The sequence below is a fragment of the Papaver somniferum genome, unplaced genomic scaffold, assembly GCF_003573695.1.
Source record: "Papaver somniferum cultivar HN1 unplaced genomic scaffold, ASM357369v1 unplaced-scaffold_125, whole genome shotgun sequence".
NCBI classification, from domain to species: domain Eukaryota; kingdom Viridiplantae; phylum Streptophyta; class Magnoliopsida; order Ranunculales; family Papaveraceae; genus Papaver; species Papaver somniferum.
This window is the reverse complement of record NW_020621603.1, coordinates 4281250-4290067: the sequence shown is the minus strand read 5'-3', so window position 1 is coordinate 4290067 and position 8818 is coordinate 4281250. Positions and strand designations below refer to the sequence as shown.

The window sequence follows — 8818 nt, the reverse complement described above, 5'->3', positions numbered from 1 at the left end:
GAGAATTTACATGTATCTTCATAATTTTGAAAGGCATAAGAGGGTGGTTGTAAAGTATAAGTTTTTACAAATGTAAAAGAGGTTTCTTGTAGAAGTGCAACTTGATAATAACCCTCATTCGGGTTCCAGGGCAAGAATGATGTTGAAAGGCATCTCAGGTCTGGTTGAAATACTTGATATTGGGAAACATGTACAGTTTGGTTTTATGTATATGGAAATTTTGTTTCTCCCACTTGTGTACCTTCATTCTCGTGTCATGATGCATTGCTCATAAAAGTACTACCGGAATGATCACGACCATCAAGATTTACAGTTGGGCTCAATTCAAACATGGTATCTGTATTGTCATTGTTGAACTGTTTGCATGTGTAATCTCGTCATTTGTTGATTTAACCAATGCAAAATGTTAATTTGTTGTTTCGGTTGATCTTCATTAGCCTTCACATTGTAATATGGATAGGTATGTTCCATAGCTTGAAAAACAATCGGGATTGTGATTGGCTCGTCTTGTGAAGTTATGATTGGAAACTCCCAACATATTTCAGTCATATTTGATGAAGATGATGAGTAACTTACATCTCTAATGGGGTAAGTAATAAAGCATGGTTCTTCTAGAGGCAGCTGCTAGGAATGAATTGCCTATTATGTCCTACACGTCCTAACACTGGGAGATCAAACCCATGGATGTGCATAACACCAATGGTAGGTTTCACAATGGTTTGGTTCCATTCCAGATGTTGTGCTTCTGTAATATGATGTTGAGAATTTAATTCAAACCTCTCCCATGGATATTGTCACAACCTATCATAATTTGATGTGGAGAATTGCATCTGTTTTGGGGGGTTGATCGCAATTGCAAAAGTATGTTGTAACAGGAAAAGTAGTGTTTCTCCCAAATACCAAACACCCCTGTTCATTTGCAAAGTGTAAAAACAACTCTTCATACTGAATAATCAATAATAATTCTACTCACGGATATTCGAACTCAGGAAAATCGTTGTAAGGAGGAATAACGACATTCGTGTTTCCTTCAACTCTTCAAGAACACCGAAAACTTCTGAAGATTTGAAGGAACAACCCTTGATTTTCTCACATTCCTCCTTTTTATTTTTAAAGTTGAAGGTAAAGGCAATTTATCTTTTTTCCTTCATGATTGATGGCTTAAAAATCTGAAAAAGCGTGGGTCTAACAACCTAACAAGGTGTCGAACTCGCAAAATAAATTCCTTACTTCTCTTACACTAACTAGTAGTACAATGACAAGCAGGTTCGTTCCTAAGGGAGAGTTGAGCTAAAGTTGTTAATTCAATTTTTGAACAATGCAAAACAAATAAATGCAAACGATGAGGATGAGAATGATCAAAGACTCTTTCTCAGTCATGAAACATGAATCTTATCAATATAGCTATGTTTATGCAATCACCCATTACTAATAACCCTAGAATATTTAGTACGCTCAAATACTCCGCAACCTCTTAACTCATCGGACACGGAAACGCTCGACTACCGGATTCTACTCATCAAGTTTCCTAGAAGTATGCTCTTTAGGTATGACTTAAACAAATGCATTAAGTTCTGTGAGATAGGCTATTCCTAGTGACAAATACATAAGCTCGACTCATCTACTAGTGTCATTCAATACATATGGATATTTAACAAAATCCCATCGTCAATATTCATATAACGTTACTTGTATTAAGAATATATACACAATTACGGGCCGAACAGGTCTTGACTAGCAATAAAATCATCCATCAACCATTCAATTTGCAACTTAAACGATTCAAGAATAATTCATAAACAATTCTGGCACGGTAGTGAATGAACAATAATAAGATAAATTGTAAGAAAGCAGGCAGTTTAAATATCAATTTGAGTTCATGTTCCGGACATCAAAATCGTCCATAATCAAGATGCAATTAGCTAGTGGAGTTCATGGAGAAAAAAACAACAAACAAACTAAGAAAGCAAACCGAACAGCAGGTGGAAATTGGGGTGTAATGATATGAGCTGGTGGTGGTGAACTTTATGGCCGGATGATAATGGATCGGTGATAGCGGAGTGGAAAGCGCGCTGATGCTGTAGTAGTTGCCTGCCAGTATGCTGTGATGGTGCAAGGAGGTGAACTGGTGGATGGACTGGAAGGCTTGGTGTTGTGGATGGAAGATGAACTGAACTGCAGCTGTAATTGGTGGTGGTATGTAGGCGGACTGATGATGCGGTGGAGATGTGCAGGAGATATGCAGATAATGGTGATGATATGCTGTGGATGATGAGGGAGATGGTTGTAGGCAGGTGGTGATGCAAACAGGCAGGTGCCTGCGAACTGATGAAGGGTTTCTGGAGAGGAGCAAGAGCTCCCCTCTGTTGATGGTTTTACGACAGTAGAGGGGTGTGAGATGATTTTCAATAACTTTCTTCTCCTTCTTTTATAGCTAAGTCCTTCCTGCACCGACTTGTCTTCTCCGCCCTGTAAAATCACAACCTAAACAGCCTCCAATAATCCTGGACATTCACACATAATATAGCTTATAAATCTCAGTCATTCAAAATTCTATACCCACATCACCCTTGCTTAACTGTTTTCACGGTCCCAAGCTTTATCCAGTGCCGAGACTGATTGGTATTCAAGTTTCCTGTCTCTGTAAGCTTCTATCACTGACTTCCTGCAGCAATACAATCGCAGGACCCTAATAAAGCTCGAACCAAAGAACCCATCATCTCTCCTTGTGTATACAACCACAATTCCTCTGTAAACATTCCACCAATCACTCCATTCAGCTACACGATTCAGGCCGCAACAGCATCACTATCTTATCTTGTATTCTCAACTGCAACTGGACGTCTACAACCTGCTCTTCTCTTGAATTAGTATCACAACTCCAAAATAAACTCCAAATCTGTCGACATAACTCAACAGATTTCACCATTCGGCTATACTCGAACGGTCAGCAACGTCAGGTCCTCGGGATGTTAACTCGGCTATAGCTGAAGCCAAAACTCCACAAATTCGCACCATTGTTCAAGTCTTCTGGCTTGTCTTTCGAACTGCACTTGCTCCTTTGTAAACAGCACTTCGCTTCCATCAACACAAACAGTTGTAGCAACACTTTCATACCTGCAAAATCATATTCCAGCAACAGCCCTTGTACACAGGTTCAACTAATATCAGCTGAGATTGAAGTGGTGATTGGAAAGCTCATTCAGGCCTTTACTCGAATGGTTTGTGCGCACTGCTCTATCTTGAATCCTTGATGTAACTCCAATCTTCTATAGATTCCAAAGACTCCCAAATTCCTGCAAATACAATTCTCAGTAAACCCATGATTCAGAAACCATTTAACATTCACATGTCTTCACATAACACAAAAACACCCCCTCACATAAGGTGGGCTCGTCGCCTTTGGAGTTAGTAGTGGGTCTATTTTTAGGCCCCACAATTGGAAGTTATGTGAGAGATTTTTTTTTTTGAGGTGCCTATATTGGTGGTACGGACCCAAAGACTCCCAAATTCCTACAAATACAATTCTCAGTAAGAGCAACTGCAGTGGTGCGATCAAAACCAAAGATCAATGATCAAAAAAAAGATCAAATTTTGGGTTTAGTCCGTGTTGTCACGTAACGGTGGCGATTAAAATTTGGTCGCGCGTAATTTAAAGATCCGCCTCAAAAAAATTTCATCGGGCGTATCTCAAATGTCCGCCCAATCAATCACCAGGCGGACTTTAAGTTTACGCCTGTCAACAGGCGTACTTTAAGTTTACGCCTGTCAACAGGCGTACTTTAAGTTTACGCCTCATTTTTTTTTTTTTTTTTAATTTGAATTTTCATCGGGCGTAATTTAAATCTCCGCCCGTTAACAAGCGTACTTTAAATTTATGCCCAGCAACAAGCGTACTTTAAATTTACGCCCGACTATATTAGGATTTGGTATTTGGCCGCGACCAAATATGGTCTGGAATTTGATCTTTGGCTGGGATTTAATCTTTACTCCGTCCCACTGCGTCACGATCTCATCCCAAATTTTTGGTTATACTCGCCCACAGTGGATGCTCTAAACCCATGATTCAGAAACCATTTAACATTCACATGTCTTCACATTTGGTCCTCAGGTTAACCAACAGCAGCATCAGTACATTCTCTGGCTCAACACAAAAACACCCCTCACATAAGGTGGGCTCGTCGCCTTTGGAGTTAGTAGCGGGTCTATTTTTAGGCCCCACAATTGGAACTTATGTGAGGGATTTTTTTTTTGAGGTGCCTATATTGGTGGTACTTAAGAAGTAATGGCATAATTATGACTAGGTATTCTGACGACTGGCATTCCTAATATAAAACCATAACCCTATAATACCTAGGCCGTTTAATGTGATAAACTTTAATCTTGAGAATTGGGATAGATTTTATTGTATGAAATGAGAAAATTGTTGGGTATTATAGTGGAGGCATCAAAATAGAATGTGCTACTCATCCCCCACTATCATCCACCATTATCTTCCTCCGCTAGGTGGTATGATTTAAGCCTTTAGATTTTGCCAAAATACTTCAATGGAGATAGGGGTACATTTAAAGAAGTTGAGTCAATACTTATGTGACATGTAGTGGGGATAGCTTTGGTGGACAACTGTAGGGGATAAGAAGCATTTTCGCATCAAAATGGCAAAAGTTTCATACGAAGGTGTAAGATTCGTACGAGGTGGTCACTGGTCAGCATTCTATGGGCAATAAAGAGACGGTCATTCGGATATTCAAGTAAGAATAAATTAGTCAAACTAATCGTAGGGTGAGGGTAACTTTAACCATGCTTCTCGGATCTCAAAGACACTCTATTTTTCTTTTTCTTTTTCAATGCACGACGGCGATGCATGCAAAACAAAAATATAGGCATCTAATGATATACTAGTAATTCTTCTCTATATAAACTTTCACCAAATTGAGTTCCGAAAGCATCCAACTTATTACTTTCCCGAAACAATCTTAAATCCTATACATGGCTTCCACATCAACCCGTTTTCAGTTTATGCTTATGGCCTTATTCATCATTTTGGATGCTTTGGCTTCTCAAGCTATGTCAAGTAGAGTAGTACTACTCCATGAGCCAACCATGGTTGATGGACACCAACAATGGATGACTCAATATGGGAAAGTCTATAGAAACCAAGATGAAAAGGAGAAACGCTTTAATATATTCAAGGCCAGTGTAGAATTCATCGAGTCCAGTAATGCTGGTAACAAATCATATAAATTAAGTGTTAATGAGTTGGCAGATCAAAACATTGAAGAATTTAAATATTCTCACAATGGATACAAGAAGTCATGGCGAAGAAGTCAACAAGAATCAACAACATTCAAATATGAAAATGTTACTGCAGTACCATCCACCGTGGATTGCAAAAAAGAAATGAGTTGTTACACCAGTCAAGGACCAAGGGCAAGGACCAAGGGCAGTGTGGTAAGTAAAAATATTTTCCATATATTACCTTGGCTTAAAAAATCCCAGAAAGTCGAATTTACCCAAATCGCATATAACATAACATGTGTATTTTATTCTACTATTACGCAAAAGAATAAAATTGGCTTCAATTCCTAAATTGATCCATAACTTAAATTTTCCTATTTTGTGGAAACAAAACACAGGATGTTGTTGGACATTTTCTGCAGTGGCAGCCATGAAAGGAATAACACAACTGGCAACTGGTAAACTAACCTCTCTATCTGAACAAGAGTTAGTAGACTGCGATACTAAAGGTGAAGATCCAGGCTGCAAAGGTGGTTGGTCTAATGGATGACGCATTTGAATTCATCAAAGAAAACCGATATCTCACCACAGAAGCTAACTACCCCTATAATGGAGTTGATGGAAGAAGCAACACTAACAAGGCGGACACCCATGCTGCCTCAATCAATGGTTATGAAGATGTGCCAGCCAACAACGAGGCATCTCTACTAAAAGCCGTCTCAAAGAAGCCTGTTTTAGTTTCCATCGATGCAAATGTCTAGGACTTTCAGTTTTACTCAAGCAGGTTACTCACAGGAACTTGTGGAACCGAATTACACCATGGTGTTATCGCAGCAGGGTACGGGACTGATAGTGATGGAACTAAGTATTGGCTCATGGGGTGAGGACGGATACATACAGATGCGAATAGATGTTGATGCTAATGAAGGTTTATGTGGTATTGCCATGGAAGCCTCTTACCCAACTGCATAAGAAGAAACGTAACTACAGATGAATATTTCCTCCTGATATATCTGTGTTTATCCTTTTCTTATAATAAATACTACAAAACTGCTCTCTGGTAAAAGAATGTGTTGGATGTATAACCTCAAAGTTTCAGAATTAAAAATATATGAAACTTGGAAAGAAAATATCCAAAACAATCCACTAGTTGGTAGAAAGTATCAACCAACATACATCAGAAAACAATATGATTCAAGAGTTAGTAGTATGTTGTTATAATTCACAAATTTGTAGTCATGGTGGACATCTATGGGCATGTGACAACATCCATGACACCTTTCTGTAATCAGGATTAGGAACGTTCTAACTTCTACATACTCGAGGGACAAATAACTATTCAAGAAAAATTACCTCCGAAACCTGTAGTAATGGCAACTGCAAGATGAAACTCAGCTTATATAAAGACAACTCTCTTTATTGATGTTTAGAAAATCTCTCAAAACTAAACACAAGCTCTAATCTTGCTCATATGATCAACCACAATTTTGGTGATCATATATATATAGAACTATGAATTCCTTTTCCTAGTCCTATTACCTTATTACATGTCTTTCCTTTTCTTAGAACTAGATGACTTCTAATTCCCTTAGGATTACATCAATTTCCTAATCTTGTCCTAACCAGCTTGTTAGTGACTTCTATGTTGAAGTTAATCCAACATTCTCCCCCTTAAGCTTCAACCTTACCCGTGACATACCTTGTACTCCAATCAGTTGTCTCATTTCTTCAAACTTGATCCGAGCTAATGCCTTTGTCAATATATCTGCTTTCTGCTCAGTTCCTGGTATGTGTTCAACGTTGATGATCTCCTTCTCGATACATTCTCGTATGAAATGATACCTTTTGTGAATGTGTTTCGTCTTCCCATGAAACACTGGATTTTTAGTGAGTGCAATTGCAGACTTATTATCAATCTTGATGAGAACTTTTTCAGGTTCTCTTCCTTTGATTTCACCCAATAGTTCTTGAAGCCATATTGATGGTTTAGCTGCTTCTGTTGCGGCCATAAACTCAGCTTCACAGGATGAGAGGGCTACAGTGTCTTGCTTCTGTGAACACCATGTAATAGGTGCTTCACCTAGATAAAATATATGACCAGTTGTACCTTTTCCATCATCTTGGTCAATATTATGACTGCTGTCACTATACCCAACAATTCCTTTTGATCCTCCTCGACCATACTTCAATCCACAGCTGATTGTTCCTCTTAGATATCTCAATATCTGCTTTATTACATCACCATGAGACTTGCGTGGACTCTGCATATAACGGCTTGCTACTCCCACAGAGAAAGCCAAATCTGGTCTTGTGTGTAATAAGTATCTTAGGCATCCAACATTTCTTCTATAACTCGTTGGATCAATCTCAGCTTCTTCTTGTGCCTTTGAAACTTTAAGTCCAAACTCCATTGGTATGTTAGTTGGATTACAAGTTTCAAGTCCTGCTTCTTTCAGAATTCTCCTTGCATTAGCTTCTTGTTTAATCTGAATCCCATCTACTCCTTGATGAAGTTCTATGCCAAGGTAATAAGTGAGTTTTCCGAGGTCTGACATCTCAAACTTTGATGACATTTCTCTCTTGAACTCATTGATCACCTTAAGGGAGTTGCCAGTCAAAAATAGATCATCTACATAGACTGCAATCACAAGAAGCGTTCCCTTTTCTTCTCTTCTGTATACTGATGTTTCTTTAGAGAACTTAACAAATCTGATTTCTCTTAAGATTTGATCTAACTTTGTATTCCAGGCTCGAGGAGCTTGTCTTAGACCATATAGAGCTTTTGATAACTTATAAACCCTATGCTCTTGTCCTTTTACTTCAAAACCTTCTGGTTGTTCAACATACACATCTTCTCGCAATTCACCATGTAAGAATGTTGTCTTAACGTCTAAGTGGTGAATTTCCCATGAGTTTGATGCTGCTTCTGCTATTAAGAGACGAATTGTCTCTAGTCTAGCAACTGGTGCGAAAACTTCATCAAAGTCTATGCCTGATTCTTGAACGTATCCCTTAGCTACAAGTCTTGCCTTATATTTGTTGACAGTACCATCAACATTCCGTTTTATTTTGAAGATCCACTTAAGACCAATCACTTTTACCCCACCTGGCTTATCAACTAGAAACCAAGTCTTGTTTCTGTTGATTGAAATAATTTCTTCTCTACATGCTTGTGTCCATTTAGTCGAGACCTTTGCTTCCTGAAAATTCCTTGGTTCATCATTAACAGAAAGTAGCATAATTTCACATTCTTCTGCAGCTTGAAGAACATAATCCTCCAGGTACTGTGGCTTTTGTATCTGTCTTGTTGATTTTCGCAGTGGAATGGGTTGAGTTATTTCATCGATCTCTTCTTCTTCTTTAACTACTTGACCCCATCTCATGTGAAACATTTCTGGATCCCTACTTGGTCCATCATTAGTTTCTTTCTAGTTCCAGTTTGCTTTTTCATCGAATACCACATCTCGACTCACTATCACTCTTTTCGTTGTTGGATTGAATAATCTGTAAGCTTTGGATCCAGGCTCAATTCCTAGATTCACAAGAGTCTGAGATCGATCATCCAGTTTCTTAAGAGTTG

At 38.6% G+C, this 8818-nt stretch overlaps 1 pseudogene; it reads left to right on the top strand.

The window, feature by feature from the left end:
- The first annotated feature begins 4989 nt into the window (after positions 1-4989).
- On the top strand, positions 4990-6210 carry LOC113331249 (annotated as a pseudogene).
- The last annotated feature ends 2608 nt before the right edge of the window (positions 6211-8818 follow it).